Here is a 20493-nt window from a genome sequence, read left to right as displayed (position 1 = left end):
CTCTATTCGTTTACCTAGATTTTCCATGTCCAGCCAGCCCTCTGTTTGTGTTTTCTTCTTTGCCTCCATTTCAGTTTTCAATTCTTGAACTGTTTCCATTATCTTTTTGATTGTTTTTCCTTGGTTTCCTAGGGCATCCTTCATTGATTTATTCAATTCCTTAAACTTTCTGTTATACTTCTCATCCATTTCTATAAGGGCATTTTTTACATGCTGTTTAAGGGCATCAATCACTTTCATAAATTCAATTTTTTCTACTTCTTCTTGATTAAGGTGTTCATGTCCTCCTGTTGTGAGGTCACTGGGTTCTGGTGGTTTCATGTTGTTTTTCAGATTGTTGGGTGAATTCTTGTATTGGCGCCTGGCCATCTCTTCCTCTGAATGCTTCCCTGTGGATCTTCTTTTACAGGATCAGTTCTCCTTGCCTACTGATGTACCTTCTCAGTGATGGCACTCCCCAGTGATGGCTCTCCTGGTGCTCCAGTGATGGCTTTCCTGGTGCTGAGATCAGATCTCTGTGCTGGTTGGGTAGCTCGTAAACAAAGCGCCTACCTTGATTGCTGCAGGCAGGCTATTGAAACAAAGGAGCTCCCACCCGCTAGGTTGCTCTTGGGATTAGGCCCCAGCACCCTGAAGAGGGAAGGGCCATTTTCTGGTATCTTTTTCAATTTTTTTTCTTCAAAGACTTAAAGTTTTTGTCGAATAGGTCTTTCACTTCTTTGGTTAGCACTACCCAGAGATATTTTATGTTATTTGTGGCTATTGTGAAAGGTAACATTTCTCTGATCAGTAGGAGGCCTACTTATTTTTTTTTAGTTGATCATGTATCATTCCACATTACTGAAGGAATTTGTCTGTTGTAGGAGTCCCTGGTAGAGTTTTGGGGGTCACTTATGTAAGCTATCATATCATCTTTAAATAGTGAAAGTTTAGCTTCTTCCTTTCTTATTTGAATCCCCTTGATCTCCTTTTGCTGTGTTACCACTCTAGTTAGAGTTTCAAGAACTATATTGAAGAGATATGCAGAAAGTGGACAGCCTTGTCTTATTCCTGATTTTAGTGGAATTGCTTTGAGTTCTCTCCATTTAATTTGATGTTGGCTGTTGGTTTGCTGTATATTGCTTTTATTATGTTTAGATATGTTCCTTGTATCTGTGATCTCTCCAAGACCTTTATCATGAATGTCTGTTCAATTTTGTTGAGTGTTTTTCAGCTTCTAATGAGATGATCACATGTTTTTTTTCTCTTAGTTTATTTATATGGTGGATTACATTGATGGATTTTCATCTGTTAAGCTATCCTTGCATCTCTGGGATGAAGCTGACTTGATCATAGTGGGTGATTTTTTTTAATGTGTTCTTGGATTTGGTTTGCCAGTGTTTTCTTGAATATTTTTGCATCTATGTTTATGAGTGAGCTTGGTCTGTAATTTCTCTTTCTTGGTTGAGTCTTTGTATGGTTTCACTATGGGTAACTGTAGCCTCAGAAAAAGAGTATGGTAATGTTCCTTCTGTTTCTATTTTGTGGAACACTTTGAGGAGTATAGGTATTAGCTCTTCTTTGAAGTTCTGCTAGAACTTTGCACTAAAACCATTTAGCCCTAGGCTTTATTTTTCTCCGTTGGGAGGCTTTTGATGCCTGCTTCTTTTTCCTTGCAGGTTATAGGTTTATTTAAATTGTTTATATGGTCTTGATTTAATTTTGGTACATGGTACCTAGCCAGGAAATTGTCCATTTTTTTTTTTACATTTTCCAATTTTGTGGAGTAGAGGTTTTTGTAGTATTACCTAATGATTCTCTGGATTTCCTTGGTGTCTGTTTTTATGTCCCCATTTTCATTTATGATTTTGTTAGTTTGGATATTCTCTCTCTGCCTTTTGATTAGTTTGGATAAGAGTTTGTCTATCTTGTTGATTTTCTCAAAGAACCAGCTCTTTGTTCCATTGATTATTTTTATTTTCTTTGTTTCAATTTATTATTTCCTGTTGTCTACTCCTCCTGTGTAAATCTGGTTCTTTTTATTCTAGAGCTTTCAGGTGTTCTATTAATTCACTAGTGTGAGATTTTTCCACTTTCTTTTTATCGGCACTTAGTGCTATTAACTTTCCTCTTAGCACTGCTTTCATAGTGTCCCATAGGTTTTGGTATGTTGTGTCTTCATTTTCATTGAATTCTAGGAAGTCTTTAATTTTTTTCTTATTTATTCCTCAACCCAGGCGTTACTCAGTTGAGAATTGTTCAATTTCCATGAGTTTGTAGGCTTTCTGAAATTAGAGTTGTTTTAAAATTCTAACTTTAAACCATGGTGATCAGATAAAATACAGCGGGTTATTCCATTTGTTTTTTGTTGAGGTTTACTTTGGTGCCAAGTATGTGGTCAATTTTAGAAAAGGTGCCATGAGGTGCTGAGAAGAAGGTATATTCTTTTGTGTTTGGGTGGAATTTTCTGTAGATGTTTGATGGAATTCTATAACTAGCTTTCCTAGCTCAAAAGATTGCAGAGGGCAGACATTGGGTATTCCAGGTCTCTACCACTGAGAGAATCAATTGCTAAAATAAATCTTCCTGTCTTCCTACTGCCTATCTATATCTATCTATCTATCTATCTATCTATCTATCTATCTATCTCTATCTATCTATCTATCTATCTATCTATCTATCTATCTATCTATCTATCTATCTATCTATCTAATCATCTATCCATCTATCCATCCATTTATCTGGTTTGTTTTTCTGCAAAACATTAATACAATGTTCTCCATCAGTATAAGGAAAACCCCTTCTATTTTAAGTTTGTTTATGAGTATGTATTCAACATAAACAGAGGTATTTTAGACAAATTATTGCATCATTTAAGAAACCTTTGGGTTGATTATTTCACTATTATTCCATAGTAATCATCTTTCTATGATTCTGACTAAAAGCTCAAGGGAAGCTCTGTGTAAAGAAAGGTCTGATTTTGGCTCACTTTAAAAAATTTCAATCCCTGGTTGATTGCTTTTGTTGTTTTTTGGGGCCAGTGTGGAGGCAACGATGGTAGAGAACATAAAGCTGCCCACTTCAGTGCCACCAAGAAGTGCAGTGAGAAGAGGAAGATGTCAGGGTCCCAGCAACCTTTCCAAGCATTAGACCCTGGTCACCTAACTTCCTTATGCTAGTGCCTAATGATTATAGAATGTCTAATACTTTTCTGGCTGTCAACAAAGTTTACCTTATAAGAGTTTGAGGAGTATTCCATACCTACTTTATGAATATTCTCACTAACAGATGAAGAAACTGTCCTGCAGGTTTTGAGGAACTTCCTCAAGTTTACATTGACCTTAAACATCAGTGTCAGCAACACAGTTTCAATGCTTGTACTTTATAAAACTTCAATGCTTTTATTTTATAAAATGTGTGAAAATAGAGGCAGAAGTATTGCCAGAAGGTTGAGGCCAGTCTGGTTTACATAGGTCTAAGAGTTCTAGGCCACCAGTATTACACAATAAGACTATGTTTCAAAAAAAAAAGCCAGGTGTGGTGATGCACGCCTTTAATCTCAACACTCAGGAAGCAGAAGCAGGCATAATTCTGAGTTTGAGGCCAGCCTATATTACATAGTGAGTTACAGGCCAGCCAGAGCTATACAGTGAGACCCTGTCCCAAAACAAATAAAAAATATCAAGGAGGCTTAGTTACAAATAAAAAATAGTTCAGAGTGGTTTTGTATTCTCTTTACCCAAATTCTACTAATATGTCCATCTTACATAACCATGGTACTTGACCAAGCTACAAAATCAGTATTAGTATAATACTACTAAGAAAAAGACAGGATTTATTTGGGTTTCACCAGTTTTTAATTAATGTCTTTTTAAGTTTCAAGATTCCACATTACATCATCTATTCAGTAATTAATTCATAGATGTATGTATATCTGTATGTATACACATTTTTTATTTATCTATGCTGTATTAGCGATTGACCCTAGGATCTCACACATTTACGTCTTCTACCAATAAGCTATATCCATAGCTCTTTTCTGTGTTTCTCTTTTTCTGTGTGTGCTTGGGTACACATGTATATGTGCATGCATGTGAGTGGAGGCCAGAGGTCAACCAGAGGAGCTGTCTGTGACATCTGTGCTCCGCTGCAGGAACAAAAGAGGGTCATGAGAGACTGGGAGGTTGAAGAGTTTGCTAGGACTCACAGGCAGATAAGACATATTTTAGTCTTTCTAGACAATGGCTCTTAGGTGGCAGCTGTCAGGCTCCCAGGCACACACTGGCATACATGGCCACACACAGGTGGGTGGTACACAGGCCTAAAGACAGTCATATAGAAGCAGGCTGGTGAGGGTGGAGACAAAAATTCAGACCTCTGGTCTCAAGGATGTGTTTATATACAATCACACAAAAGTGACATTCTGCCAAAATCAAATACATAGTATATTACTATTTACTCTTGGGTTCTAAGACATCCTGTGACATCCATATATTTACTGACTCATATTGGTTATCCTAATTGGTGCCATGTTGTCTAAACACAAGCTTGCCCTTAAGACATTCTGCTCCCTACATTTCACCCCTTTTAGACAACTGGCATCATTGTCCTGGTTTCTACACTTGACCACACGGGGGCAGTGTAGGCCTATGTGTTGCCCAAACTATACTGCCATAGCCTGCAGGCAACAGGGGCTTGTGGATCCCACCTCTCCTCTTGGTGTCCTCAGTCCTTGGGGGAAAGAGAAGGGTGGCCTTTCTCCAGTGGTTTCACATTCTTCACTTGCAGTTAGAACTCCTGGGTGGTTGCTTAGAGACTTGCTGCCCCTAGGGCATATTCAGCTTAAGAGAATATATATATATATATATATATATATATATATATATATATATATAGCCGGGGAGCAAATGATAGTCACTGGATTTGACTTAACCTTATGACCACGTTATCTGCCTACATATGTAGATGGCCAGAGAAAGCAGGTTAGATTTCCATGAACTAAAGTATAGTAAGTTGCAGCGTCAACAATGGTTAACACTCTGTATATTAGTGGAAGATTAATGAATAATGAATAAACATAACACCTCTGGTTGTCCAGGATCCTCCTTAGCCAGGCATTTTAGCTCCATCCCTAGGATATACTTAGCCCTGGAGGGACACAGTAGAAATTGATTCTGAGTCTGTGGGTTCATGACCTACAGGCACCGCCTTAAAGAGAACTCGGTGGTGATAGAAGGCAATGTCTCCACTCCTCCCCTCTCAGTAGGATACTATCTGCCCCCTGGTATAGATGGAGATTGCACTTTTGTTTCCTGGCCATCCAGATCAGAATAATCAAACAGAAACTCTACTAATTACAACCCTCAGCTAATGGCATAGTCCTAGCTACCTCTTGCATTTTAAATTAATCCATTTTTATGAATCTACGTATCACCATGAGGCTGTGGCTTACTGGTAATGTTCTGGCATCTTTCTCCTTCAGCAGTTACATGGTGTCTCGTTGACTCGGCCTTCTCTCTCTCTCTCTCTCTCTCTCTCTCATCTTTGGATTTTCCAACTGGCTTTACTCTGCTAAGCCATTGACCAAAGCAACTTTATTTAACAACCAATAAAAGCAACACATATACATCCCACATCACCCTGGTCTCACAGATGCAGGGGATAGACCACCCAGACTATGACTGTAATATTATATATATACTATATATACACTATATATGTGTGTGTGTTTGTGCATGTATATGTATATATATGTTAATGAGATCATGCTCCAAATCATAAACGGAACTGAGCTTTCAGTTTCTTTCTTTCACACGCCTCAGTTTCTCACCACAAAGTATCCTCATAACCTTCTTTAAACAGTTAAAAGAGCCATTGACTTTATTTCCTCCATCTTTGCTGACTCCTCTTTAGGCAGTGTCTTGGCAGGAGAAGATTTTCCTGGAGTTGCAGAGCTTCAGTTCCTCTCTTCTCTTGTCTTTCTCTTTTATTTTCCTTTTTTTTTCTTCGCCCCACAGTTGCATCCTGCCAACTATGTCGGGTACGAGGCTTATGCCCCAGTGCTAGGAAAAGAGGAGAATCGTGGGAGACTGGGAGGTTGAAGAGGTTGCTAGGACTCACAGGCAGATAAGACATATTTTAGTCTTTCTAGACAAAGGCTCTTAGGTGGGCAGCTGTCAGCAGGCTCCCAGGCACACACTGGCATACATGGCCACACACAGGCAGGTGGCACACAGGCGTAAAGACAGACACACAGATTCAGGCTGGTAAAGGTGAACACAAAAGCTCAGGCCTCTGGCCTCAATACTCTATTTACACAAAATCACACAAAAGTGGCATTCTGCCAAAACCGGTTATATAACAGACTACTTTACTGTTTGGTTTTTGTCCCAGGGCGTCCAATGTCTGTCATATATTAGCTAACTAATTGTATGTCTTTATTGGTGCCATGTTGTCTCAATGTAAACTAGCCCTTAAGGCCTCTGGTTCATTATGCCATCCTCATTATTGTTGTTGTTATTGAAACACCGCCTCAGCGTGTAGTGCTGGCTGCCTTGGAACTCACAGAGCTCTGCCCACCTCTGTCTTCCCAGCACTGGGATTAAATGCATGTACCACCACACTCTGCTGCATCCTAATAGTATCTTGAGAGGGTATCTCTCACTGGTCTGGAGCTCACGGAGTAAGCTAGAGCTGGCTAGGAAATGGCTCAGGATTCTGCCTGTCGTCCCAGCTGCACCAGCACTGTGGTTACAAGCCACCATGGCCAGCTTTTTCATGTGGGTTCCGGAAATCCATTGATCCATTTCAGGCCCTCATGTTTACAAGGCAAGCTCTTTACTGACAAAGCTATTTCTCAAGTCAGCCTCACCTCCATTATTATTATTATTATTATTATTATTATTATCGCTATTATTATTTGCAGTACAAAAAATCAAATCTGGGGCTTTACCTATGCTAGCCAATTATTCTATCGATGGTTTCTCTTTCCAGCTCCTTTTTTATATTTTCTCCTTTTGATACAAGGTCTGAGTTGTCTGGGCTTCTTCAAATCTCCTCTATAGCTCAGGAAAACCTTGATTTTTTTTCTATCCTCCTGTATCAGCTTCCTGAGTAGCTGGCCTTACATGCTTGTACCCCAAGGCCTGGTCAGTAGAGTGCTCTAAAGAGGAGCAAACCGTGATCCAAAATGAGTTAATCCATTTAGAAGAATCATAATTAGATTTGGAGAGAATGGGAAGGAAAAGGCAAGGCTGGGAACCCTAGAGGTAATCTGGTAGGGCACAATCAGCACACTATGAAAGATACAGTGTTCCTCTGGAGGTGGTGCTTGCTCTCCTATGGCACACATGTACCTTTTATGGTACTGATCTAAGAACATGACTTAAACATAGCTTGATTCTACGCATCACAGCATTTCTTTGTTGCAATACTTGAAAGTGGTGTGTACATAAGAAACTGTTGGATCCTATGGTTAGAAACTTAGAAAATTAACTGTTTAAGATCTAGACATTGCCCTAATATATTTGTGTTTTCTTTCATATGACCAGAACACCCTTGTTTGTGATCACCACATATCACAAATATCACACTTTATTTTCTATCTTTTAGGACTATAGATGTTCTGTCTGCATGCATGTGTGAGTACCGAGTGTGTATACAGTGCCTATGGAGCTAGAAGAGGCATTGAATCTCCTGGAATTGCAGTTAGATAGGTCATGAGCTGTTTGTGCTAGGAACTGAACCCATGTCCTCTGGAAGAGTAGCCAGTGCCCTGAACTGCTGAGCAATTTCTCAAGCTCCATGTTTTAATTTTTTTAAGTATTGTCTTGGTTACTTTTCTTTTTTAAGAAATATTTATTTATTATGTATACAATATTCAATCTGTGTGTGTTTGCAGACCAGAAGAGGACAGCAGACCTCGTTACAGATGGTTGTGAGCCACCATGTGGTTGCTGGGAATTGAACTCAGGACCTTTGGAAGAGTAGGCAATGCTCTTAACCACTGAGCCATCTCTCCAGCCCCTTGGTTACTTTTCTATTGACATGACAAAATACCTTGACCAAGGCAATGTAGAAAAGAAAACATGTAATTAGAGCTCATGGTTCCAAGATGGCTAGAGCGTGAGCATCTGGCAAAGAGCATGGCGGTAGGCAGGCATGAGGCATGGCAACGGAGCAGTAGCTGGAGCTCACATCCCGAGATAACAACGGCAAGTCAGAGAGAAAGAAGAGAGGGCTGCTGGTGGAGACAACTAACTGGGAATGGGGGGAGTTGGGAGCTCAATGCCCAGCCATTCCCAGTGACACATTTTCTCCAATAGGGCCACATCTCCCAATCCTTGCCAACAGTTCCACCAACTGGGGTTAAGTAGTCAAATACGTGAGCCTATGGGGACCATTCTTATTCAAACCACCGCAAGAATCATCACAGTATCTTCCCTCGAGATTCAAAGGTTTCATGCAACTTTTTTCATTATTTTTGAAACATTCTCAATTGATGTAGATTGAAATTTCACCTCACACTAGGTTATTTTTGCACTGCCATGCACTTCACATCCCCTTTCTACCATTACATTCGATAACCATATTAAGTGCCAGACCTTCTTTCTAGTCTCCTCTTTTGTCTTTATTTGTCACTATCCTTATTAGCATTAAGTTTTTTCCTTTGACTATTTTTTATACAGTCTCATGTAGCCCAGACTTTCCTCAAATTTGCTGTCTAGCTCAGGCTAGCCCTGACTTTCTGAACTTCCTGCCTCCTGCTGGGATGACTGGCATGTGCCATGACCGAGTAGCCCCACCTTTTAATATAATAGCTGGGTAGCCTAGCACCAATTATGTTTTCTTCCCCTCGCATAAACTGGAGATATTACCACCTTGGATTGGGAAAAATGAACCCTGGAAAATTCATATAAGACAATGGATAATTTGTTATAGTGCCCCCTTCCCAAGTGCCTGTATTCTGAGAACTCAGGATGTGGAGGCGGGAGGATCACGAGTTCGAGGATGGAAGAAGTATGCAGGTCCCTGGGGCGCATCTTCGAATCTTCCTATAACCATACTTGCATATTACCATAGAACCTTCATCTGGCGATGGATGGAGATAGAGACAGAGACCCACATTGGAGCACGGGACTGAGCTCCCAAGGTCCCAATGAGGAGCAGAAGGAGGGAGAACATGAGCAAGGAAGTCAGGACTGCGAGGGGTGCACTCACCCACTGAGACAGAGGGGCTGATCTATTGGGAGCTCACCAAGGCAGCTGGACTAGGAATGAAAAAGCATGGAGTAAAACTGGACTCTCTGAACATGGCGAACAATGAGGGCTGATGGGAAGCCAAGGACAATGGCATTCAGTTTTGATCCTACTGCATGTACTGGCTGTGTGGGAGCCTAGCATGTTTGGATGCTCACCTTCCTAGACATGGATGGAGGGTGGAGGACCTTGGACTTCTCTCAGGGCAGGGAACCCTGACTGCTCTTAGGACTGGAGAGGGAGGGGGAGAAAAGAGGGGGGAGGGGGAAAGGAGAGAGGAGAGGGGGGAGGGGGAGGGATATGGGAGGAGGGGAGGAGGTGGAAACTTTTTTCAAATATATATATATATATATATATATATATATATATATATATATATATATATACCAACATTTTGAACATCTTGCTGCTGGCTCCTTCCCAGCCCACTCTGCTTCCTGGTTTGTGTGAAGATAGTAAGTTTTCCTGCTACACCCTCTGCTCTCATGTTCTGTCTCAGCATGTGCCAAAGAATGAGAACCAAGTGAGCAGGTATGAACCTCTGAAATCTTTCCCCCTTTAAGCTGTTTGTTTCCGGTATTTTCTCATGGCAAAAGAAAGATGGTTCTCAGTTGATGGAGGAAGGTCATTGGTTAAAAAAATAAAGAAACTGCTTGGCTGGCCCTCATAGGTTAGAACACAGGTGGGTGGAGAAAACAGAACAGAATGCTGGGAGGAAGAGGAAGTGAGCTCAGACTCGACAGCTTTCCTCTCGGGGGCAGATGCCTCAGAGAGACGCCATGCCCCGCTCCCAGGCAGACACATGCGATGAAGCTCTGACCCAGGATGGACGTAGGCTAGAATCTTCCCGGTAAGTGCACCTAGCTGTGCTACATAGAATATTAGAAATGGGCTAGTCCAGGTGCGAGAGTTAGCCTAGAAGAGGCTAGATAGAAATGGGCCAAGCAGTGTTTAAATGAATACAGTTTGTGTGTTGTTATTTCGGGCATAAGCTAGCAGGCAGCTGGGGTGTTGGGGACGCAGCCCCGCTGCCCTTATTACTACACTCAGTGGACTAGAAAAGGAAGCAAACTTCTTAACCCATTAAAGAGTTCTATGAAAAAAATACATAGTTAATATCAACACTTAGTGATGGAAGACTGAATATCCGCCCCCCAAGAATGTGGGAAAGAAGGTCAAGAAATCCATTCTTTGCATTTCTGTTCAATATTCTGTTGGAAATCCTAGCTAGTTCAGCAAGGCAAGAAAAAGAAACACAAAGACACATAGATTTAAAAAATGAAGCTCTATACAGAGGTGCATGCCTTTAATTCCAGTTGCATCTCTGTTTCAAGTCGGCCTGTTCTACCTAGTGACAACATGACTTAAACTAAAAAAAGAAAGAAAAAAGAAAACAGTTCCTATTTTACAATATAAACCAGGGCAGGTTGCACAGACTTGCAATCCAAGTTAGGAGGCTGAGGCAAGGGGACTGTAATTTCAATGTCTACATAAGCTACAGGGTAAGTTCAAGGCCAGCCTGGGCAACTTAGTGAGCTTTTTTCTCAAAACCAAGAAAAATATTTAGGCCTTCTGTTTGACCAGGGACAGGTAGATTTCTGTGAATTTGACAGTAGGCTGGTCTACAAGGTGAGTTCCAGGCTAACCAGGGCTATATAATGAGACAATGTCTTTAAAAAAAAGGAAGGAAGGAAGGGAGAGAGAGAGAGAGAGAGAGAGAGAGAGAGAGAGAGAGAGAGAGAGAGAGAGAGAGAGAGAAAATAAAGAAGGAAGGAAGGAAGGAAGGAAGGAAGAAAGAAAGAAAGAAAGAAAGAAAGAAAGAAAGAAAGAAAGAAAGAAAGAAAGAAAGAAAGAAAGAACTTTGGAGGCAGGGCTCCAGTGACACATGCCTTTAATACTTGCCTTCAGGAAGCAGAGGAAGGCCGCTCTCTGTGAGTTCACTGGAAGGCAGGGGAAGGCTGTTGTCTGTGAGTTCAAGGCCATGGTGGTCTATGTAGCAAGCCACAGGCCAGCCATAGATACAGAGTGATACTCAGTCTCAAATAAAATAAAATTACTGCCCCCCAATTCTGTAAACCTTATTTAAAAATAATAGGTAAAAATCAGTTTGACGAAACAAAATTTAAAAATCGTACATTGCTTTATTTATTGCCTCATAACAAAGAAAGCTGTTTAAAATCAAAGTATTTGATTGACAGTTTCTTCCCAACATTTTTGAGACATGATTTTATTGTGTAGTCCTGGGTGGCCTGGAATTAGCTACGGAGTTTAGGGTGGTGCTTCAAACTCACAGAAATCCACCTGCCTCAGTCATCAGAGTCCTGGGGTTAAGAGTGTGAATCTATGTTTGCACCACATTGCCCTGAAATTCTCAAACACAGCCCCACCTCGCCCCCCAACACATCTCTGCAAGCTCAGCTGACAGAAAAGATGGGGGAGCTATGGTAATACTATCAAGAGTATTTTCTTTTTACATTTTAATTACATTTATTTATTTGTTTGGGTGGGGAACATGTGTCATGGGAAGGCCAACTTACAGCGGTCTGAGGAGTACTTGTCGGGGCAGTTAGGTCTCTTCTTCCACTGTTGGTAGTGGGCATCAAACTCCAGTCCTCAGGCTTGAAGGAAACACCTTTACTCACTCATTGATCCATTTCCCTGGGATTAGTTTGAGTCTTAGAAAACACCTCAGAAGTGAGACTAGAGGTTGAAACCACTGAGCTGGTCTACCCTCCCCAACCTCACACCACCTCATTGACACCTCATAGCCACGCCACCGACACGTGGCTAAAATGGCGGGAAAGTTGGGCCTCTCTCTGGGCAAAGTACAAAGAATACAGGACACACAGGCATGCGCTCTTTGCCTGCTCACTGACTGTCACTGCTGGGAGTCCTAGCAACAGGGTCTTGAGCCACTGGCTAGCAAGACCCTCTAACAGTTCTTCTGGAAAGTTCTCATCCTGCCCACTTGTCGGTGGATAGTTTGCATTACAACGGACTAGTAGTTCCCATCTCATCTCTCATCCTTAAGATGCTGGTGGTTTCCATTTGGCCACCAAGCTCTTCCTTGCCCTCCCCGGGCTAAGGTGGCTGCTGTGGCGGTGCCTCTTGGTTGCCACTTGTGAGGCTTTCTACTTGTTCCCATCCCCTACTGTGAGGAGGACCATCCCAACTCCCACTGTCAGATGAGGAGCTGGGGAGGGAAAAGCCCTGAGGGGAAAGGCCCCAGCGAGGTCAAAGGGCTGTTCCATCCCAGGAGCACCATCTTGGCATGGCGCCATATTTCCTCCTGGGCTTAGTCCTCGCAACATCTCCACCAGTCCCCCAGCCCCCGCCTTAGCCTTCCCTTGGTGGTGCCCAGCCCTGCCTGTGAGCTCCAGGAACTATGGGCTCCCCTGAGGCTCCTTGGCTGACTCTGCCTCCATTCTCTGTCTGTTGCCCAGCGACCTATTCCACTCTCTCCTTCCAAGGCATCCTTTTCCCCCATCACCTCCTCTCCCTCTTCCACATCTGGCCCCAAGCCACCCCTCTTCCCTCAGCTTCTCCTCCTTCTTCCCCGCCCACTCACCACTCCCCTCCGGTCTTGTCTTTCTGCTCCCCTCACTCCTGGGCTTACACTTTTCCTGTTCTGATCCTCCCAGGCCCTTCCAAATTTATAACACTCATTAGTTGTCTACTTCTATAGGCTGATAGTACTGAATTTGCCACGCGGGGCATTTAGTCAGTTTTCAGGAAATGGAACTGTGATTGCTTTGTCCTTGTCATCTTTTTTCTCCCATCCCCACCCTCGTGTCCCAAGTGCTTTTTCAGTCAAGATCTGAACTTGTAGTCCAGGTTAGCCTTGAACTCGGCAACTTTGCAAGTTTGTACTTCACAGATGTGCACCTCTGTGCTCAACTTATTTTTTTTTTCAATTTTGGAGACTTGGTCTCCTGTAGCCTAGAGTGGCATCCGCCATCTCCACGGTGATCTGAGTGTTAGTTTCCTTCACCGTGGGTTTTATTTGTTTTTTTTTTTAAATATTTATTTATTTATTATGTACATAGTGAAACACCATCCTAGTGTTTCAAGCCTGTAGATGTTGGGATTGCAGCGTATGACAATGCATGACCCATTTGTTTGTTTAAAAACAGTCTCCTTTGTTTAACAGAGCCTGGCATTAGCCTCAAAATCCATTTGCCTCTGCCTTCCGTATGCTGAAATTATAGGGTATGCCCCAGCACTGACTCGTGCTTCTTTTTATTTTATTATTATCATCATCATTATTATTACTTACTTTGGTTTGTCCAGACAGGGTTTGCTCACTTTGTAGAACAGGCTGACCTCAAACTCAGAGATCTGACTTCCTCTGCCTCCTGAGCACTGGGCTTACAGACATGTGCCACCACTGCCCGACTCTTTTGAATGTTTAACCACTGTGATTAGCTCAACTTTGTGCACCTTTCTTCTTTTAAAAACAGAGCTTGCAGGTTATTTTATATCGTGGCATGAGGTATAGCCCTCCAGGTTCCCTCCCCCATACTTCCTTCTTGTTTTTTTACCCCTCCCTCTCCCCTTCCCCCCCTCTTTCATTCTTTCCCTTTTCTCCTACTGTTTTCTTTTTTAGCCTTTCCTGTCTCATTTTCTTTGTTCCACTTCTCATTTTCAATGGCCTCCTTCTGTTTCTTTTTTTTTTCACTCACCTTTATTCTTTTTGTGAATTTCTTTGTCCTTTCCTGTTTTATTATTGTTTCTGGCTCTTTTTTTATTATTCTTTCCATTTCCTCCTGTGGTTCCACTCACTCCCTCATTTTCTTTCCCTCTCTTTTTCCCACAGAGCCTCTTCTTTATCATTTCCCCTGTGTCACTCATTCTCAGTTTCTTCTTTCTCCTCTTCTTTCATTGGGTCTTCTGTTCTATTTTTTTTGTCTTTTCCTTCTCTTCCACTGTATTTCAGTTTCTCATTCGATCCTTTCATTTTTCCTCTCACCCTTTTCTTTCTGTCCATTTTCCTTCCCCTTTACCTCTTTTTCTTCTTTCTCTGTCGTGCTGTTTTGCTTCTCTGTTTCACCCTTTTTAACTTCTTCATTTTTTTTTTACCTTAGCCAATGTCTTTTTATTTCTGTCTTTGTGTTTCTTTGTCCTTCTTACTCTTTGTCCTTTTTTCTTCTTTGAAACTTTCATCATGTTGTCTTTGTCTGAGCCAGGGTCTCATGTCTTCCAGGCTGACTTAGAACTTGCAGTATAGTCAAGGATAATGTTGGACTCTGATCCTTCTCTATCTAGCTTCCAAGTGATGAGAGTAAAGGTGTACTCTGAGATCTCCTGAGTAAATTAGGAGCATAGGGACCTTGGGGGAGGGCTGAAGGGGGAGGGGAGCAGAGAAAAACGTAGAGCTCAGTAAAAACCAATAAAAAAAGGTGTACTCTGGCCTCTTGAGCCTTTTTTCTCACTTTCATTTTTCTTTCCCGTCTTTATTCCTCCTTCTTTTTCAGTTTTTGTTTTGTCTTTCTCACGTTTCCTTTCCATTTTGTTTTATCTGTCATTTTTCTCTTTGGCTTTCTCATTTTATCTATTTCTCTGTCTTTTTGCTTCTGTATTTTTCTTTTTTCTGTTCATTTTCCTTCTTTCCATTCTTCTTTTTTCCCATTCTTTCTTTTTTCTCCCATTGCTGTCTTCTCTAATTCTTTTGTTTCCTTTCTTCCTTTCCCTCCATCACACTTCCTTTCACCTTTCATCCTCCTCTCCATACCCTCTGCCTCCCTTCTTCCCCCTTCCCTTCCTCCCTCCTTTCCTTTTCCATTTTTCTTTCACCTTCCCTCTCATCACCGCTTACACCCTCTGCCTTCCTTCTTTCATCCTTTTTCATTCTTTACCTCCACCCTCCTCTTTTTGTCTACACAAGGTTTCTCTGTATAGCCTTTTTCCTGCAACTCACTTTGTAGACCAGGCTGGCCCCAAACTCACAGAGATCCTCCAGCCTCTGCCTCCCAAGTGAGTGCTGGGAGTAAAGGTGTGCACTTCCACTGCCCTTCTCTTATGGCTTCTCCCCTTTTTTCTTCTTTTCCTTTCCTTTCCTGTCTTGTTTGTTTGTTTAAATTCCATTTTACATCCCAACCACAGTTCTCCTTCCTTTCCTTTTTTCTTTATATCTCTCTACTGCTATTCTTCCTCTGTCTTTTATTTCCTTCTTTTCCCCTGTTATGTCCAGATCCGCAAAGTCCCCCAAAAATTGACTAGGAGACCCAGTCCTGTATGTAAAAGCAAGGAGTCTTTATTTTATACAAGTTTGCAAACTCGGTCTCTCCACATGTCCAATGTATGAGAATAACCGAAGATCCCCAAGCTCAGATAGAGTTTGGTTTTTATAGTAGCAAAGGTGGGGGGGGTGAGGGGTTTCTAAGGTTCAGGACCCCTGACTGGCTGACATTTGTCTAAGGGTGTCCTTGTGAGTGTGTACTGGCAGGTGATCCTATCTACAACGGTTGGAACTTTAGGCATTTCCTTTGGATGGTCTGTTCTTGGGTGGTGCTCAGGTAATCTCAGTTTGTGGTTCTTCCTGCAACCAGGTATTGCTTCAGAGTAAACTACTGAGACTCAGGCCTCCATTAAACCCACCAATGGCTGAGTCCTACTCTGGCAGGTTGTAACGCCTGCATTACTCTCTACTCGTACAGTTCGAAAGCCGGGCAAGGGCCTGGAGATTAAAGGAATACATAAGAGACGTGGGCCATTCGTGAGGAGAGAATGCCGAATGCCCTTTATTAAAGCTTAAAAAAAACTTTATGTACCTAGCTGCTGTACAATGGAGAGTTCCCCCCCCCCCCCCCAGGCAGGTGGGAAATTACCAGGCTCAAGAGTAAACAAAACCCCTAAACTGAGCACCAGTGGGGGCAGAGGGAGCACAGGAACAAACAGGATGTTTGGCCAGAAACTGTCCTCAAGATGAACCCCTGGAGGAAGGGTAGCCCTGTGGACCCTACAGCAAGGTAATAATGGTTGAAAGAACTTCCTTTGAGTGGTCTGTTTCTATTTAGCTTATCATGGTTGGCTCCTACACCCCTTCCCTTCTCTATTTATATTGCATTTTCTTTCTTCCTTTTCCATGACCTTTCATTTTTCCCCCTTTGACTTGTTTCTTTACCACTTTCTTTTTTATTTCAATTTCATTTTTCTCTCTGGTTTTATTCTTAATAACTCAAGTTTTAGGGGACTCTAACTCCCTCTTCTGGCCTCCTTGGGTACTGAATGCAGGTGGTACACAGACATACAAGCAGGCAAAACATGCATATATGTAAAATAATAAAATTAAAAATGTTTTAAAAAGCTAGTCAGAATTTGATGAGTATGTGTTTTTATCATATTCTGAAAGGGTTTCATAATTGCTTTTAAAGTTAAGTATGAAGCTGGGTGGTAGTGGTACATGCCTTTAATTCCAGCACTTGGGAGGCAGAGACAGGTGAAACTCTATGAGTTTGAGGACAGCTTGATCTATAGAGCAAGTTCCAAGACACTGTGGCTCCAAAGCTACAGAGAGAAACTTTGCTTTGAAAAACCAAGAAACAGTTAAGCATGGTGGAAGCTGGGTTTGGTGGTTTATGCCTTTAATCCTAACACTTGGCGGGGAGTGGGGGGGGGCAGAGGTAGGCAAATCTATGTGAGTTCAAGGCCAGCCTGGTCTACAAAGTGAGTTCCAGGACAGTAAGGGCTACAGAGACCCTGTTTCAAACTCCTCCCCACAAAAGAAACTAATTTCATTCATCTAGAGAATCCAGTCGTCTTAGTTGGGGCTCCTATTGCTGTGATAGAGTAGCATGGCCATGACCAACTTCAGGGGGAATTTCTAGCCCTACAGTTGTAAGCAGTTACCAGCAATAGGCCAGATTACCCCTTGGTTGTTTAGTTTTGTGTTTTAGAAAGACTAGCCCATTGTAACGTTCTTTTCCTTTTTTTAGTCATCAATACAAGTGTATGCTGATAGATTTTACTCAGTGGAAACTGTACTACCTTATGATTATGAGAGGTAAATGTAGCATATATGTAAAAACACTTTTAGAGTTGTTGCTTGATTTTATGACAGGAAAAAGGTTCATGTGGGAGTTTTTAGTGAATAATGATGTTTTGTTCAGTAGTGTTCTGTTTTTATGTGATCCACCTCAATATGACTTCACATCTGGAGAAAACAAATTATCTATATTATAGAAAAAAGAGGAAGATATCTTTTGGTGTTACCTTATTTCTACTAAAATCAAGTCTGATACTCATTATAAAGAAAGGCATAAATATAGGGTAACATGAATATTTAAAGAATATAAAAGCCCTGGCTTCTCTTTAGATTGTACAAAGATTTTGACTTTTAAAATACACACAAGATTTCTATGTATCTTATTTTCTACTTAAATCATCTTATACTCATAATACTTGAAAGAAAATTCTAATTATTTTCATCTGCTATTTTTTGTGAATATGTGGGGAGGAGTTGGCTCTTTAAATTTGCTTTTGATCAGAACTAATATTTATGGTTTCTGAATATACAGAGTTAGAATTAATACGGACTTGAAATGGCTGTTTTTCTTATTTTTGTGTAGTTTGAAATTTAACCCACAAAATATTATGAGTTTTTTTTTAATTGCCATTTCTCGTGTTAAGAAGTGAAGAGCTGTAAAAAGAGCCTTTAAGTAATGCATTTAGCAATTACACACTCTAATGAGAAATTTATAGTATGGTACATAGTTCATAAATTCTAGGTCATAGTTTTATTCACAGCCGAATGAAAAAAGAAAAAATGGAAAAAGAAACATGAACAAGACTGCTCCCAAGTACAGTGGAGGTAGAAATGCAGGAGAGCATAGGTAGAGGCAGAGACAGCAACATCTGGGAGAGTCCAGCATGGACAGAATCAGACTGAGCTGTCCCATGTGGGGAGAGGGGAGAGGGGGAAAAGGAGAGAAGAGTGAGGGGAACCAAGTGCAGCAGCCAGGAAGCCCAAAGGTACAAAGAGAGTGGGTAACCAAAATGGGTGGATTATGTAGGGAAGAGCAGCCCAGTTCCTGGGCTGGAGATTGCAGCAGGAGGGCTCTGTAACAGGTAGGGATTGAAGGATGCAGGGAGAACCTGGCAGCCAGTGTCTGCTTTGATATGTTAAATGGGCACCTCAGCCATTTGTCCCAGGTTTAAAACCTAACAGCAGTCTTGCTAACAATGCAGAGGCTACATGAATTATAAAGACTGATTTCTTGCCATTTTAAAACATCTTACTCAAACCTCTTTCGTAGCTTTGACTTCTGCCAAGATCCTTTGAGGAAAACCCCCTCTGAGACTTTTGGAAGAATCCTATCTGAAGGATACACTCATTTGAAAAGTAAAATTTTGTGATTTGAGTTTGGTGAAAATTGAACTTAAATATGGGTAAGATCACATTTATGTTGCTTGATATGGAATGCTTATTAAAACTCTCATTTTAAAAATATTCTTGTCTAGGGTTATTGATAACACACAAGTCAGATGGTGTTATGACATGAAAGATAGAGAACACTATTACATATTAGGATTCCCAATAGGATGTTTTTAATAGTCCAAGTGACCAATTGAAAAACACTTGCTGGATCAATGTAAGTATTGCCATCTTAAAATGGGAGTACAAGAATGTCGTCTCATTTATGTTTTACTTTATATTTTACTCATTTGGAAAACATTAATGGGAAATTCAAAATGTCATTATTTTTTACTGCTGAGTAGTACTCTAATGTGTATATGTTCCACACTTTCTTTATCCATTCTTCCATTGAGGGGCATCTAGGTTGTTTCCAGGTTCTGGATATTATAAATAATGCTGTTATGAACATAATTGAACAAATGCTTTTGTAGTATGATTGGACATCTCTTGGGTATATTCCCAAGAGTGGTATTGCTGGATCCTGAGGTAGATTGATTCCTAATTTCCCGAGAAACCGCCACACTGATTTCCAAAGTGGTTGCACAAGATTACATTCCTACGAGCAATGGATGAGTGTTCCCGTTACTCCACATCCTCTCTAGCATAGGTTATCACTGGTGTTTTTGATTTTAGCCATTCTGACAGGTGTAAGATGGTATCTCAAATGGTTTTGATTTGCATTTCCATGATCGCTAAGGAGGTTGAACATGACCTTAAGTGTCTTTTGGCCATTCGAACTTCATCAGCTGAGAATTTTCTTTTCAGTTCAGTACCCCATTTTTTAATGTGGCTAATTAGAATTTTCATGTCCAGTTTCTTGAGTTTTTTATATATTTTGGCGATCAGACCTTTGTCTGATGTGGGGTTGGTGAAGATCTTCTCCCATTCAGTAGGAAGCCTTTTTGTCTTAAGGACAGTGTCCTTTGCTTTACAGAAGCTTCTCAGTTTCAGGAGGTCCCATTTATTCACTGTTGCTCTTGATGTCTGTGCTACAAGGTCCAGTTGAAGAGCAGAAGGGGGGAAAAGATGAGCAAGGAAGTCTGGACTGCGAGGGGTTGGTCCACCCACTGAGACAGTGTGCCTGTTCTAATGGGAGCTCACCAAATCCAGCGGGACTGGGACTGAATGAGCATGCAATCAAACCAGACTCTCTGAATGTGGCTGAAAATGGGGGCTGGCTGAGAAGCCATTGATAAAGGCACTAGGACTTGTTTCTACTGCAAGTACTGGCTTTTTGGGACCCTAGTCTATTTGTCTATTTAAATGCAAAGCTTCCTAGGACTGGATGGGGGTGGGGGTGACTTGGACTTCCCACAGGGCAGGGTTCCCTGCCCTCTCTTAAGGAGGGAGCGGGAGGGAGGAGGGAGAGCGGGGGGAGCAGGAGGGGAATGGGAAGAGGGGAGGAAGTTTAAATTTTTTTGAATGGAAAAATAAAAATAAAATAAAATAAAAAAGAAAACATGAATGGGACACCATCTAGGCTATGTGCTATGTGTTTGGGGATACAAGATCAAATGTACTTTGTCTCTGTCTTTTTAAATTTATAGTCTTAAGTAGAGAAAATAGGCTAGTAAAGAAATCAGTGCAGCAGCATGCTATATATAGGGAACTGGGGTCAGTGCAGGAAGGCAAATGGAAGGGTAAACATTTGTAGTCAAGAAATTAATGTGATCCAAAATTTGAAAGTGTGAAATAGCATACTGTAATTGGGAGACTGTGAGTAGCTGAGGATGAGTCTGTGGCATAAGCTTAAGATTTATAGCTACCGAAATAAATAAAAAGGAGTTAAGCAGAAGCTCGTCATGAGCTATGGAAAATATGATTGAATACCAGTTACTGTG

General features: G+C 41.4%; 1 pseudogene; it reads left to right on the top strand.

Annotated features, from left to right (window-relative positions):
* Positions 1-6012: 6012 nt before the first annotated feature.
* LOC121437372 overlaps positions 6013-20493 on the top strand; it is a 75342-nt pseudogene continuing 60861 nt past the window's right edge.

Source organism: Microtus oregoni, unplaced genomic scaffold, assembly GCF_018167655.1.
Source record: "Microtus oregoni isolate MIOR12 unplaced genomic scaffold, Mior012 000052F_002, whole genome shotgun sequence".
Classification (NCBI taxonomy): Eukaryota; Metazoa; Chordata; class Mammalia; order Rodentia; family Cricetidae; genus Microtus; species Microtus oregoni.
The sequence above is the reverse complement of the archived record's forward strand: the minus strand, read 5'-3'. Positions and strand labels throughout refer to the sequence as shown.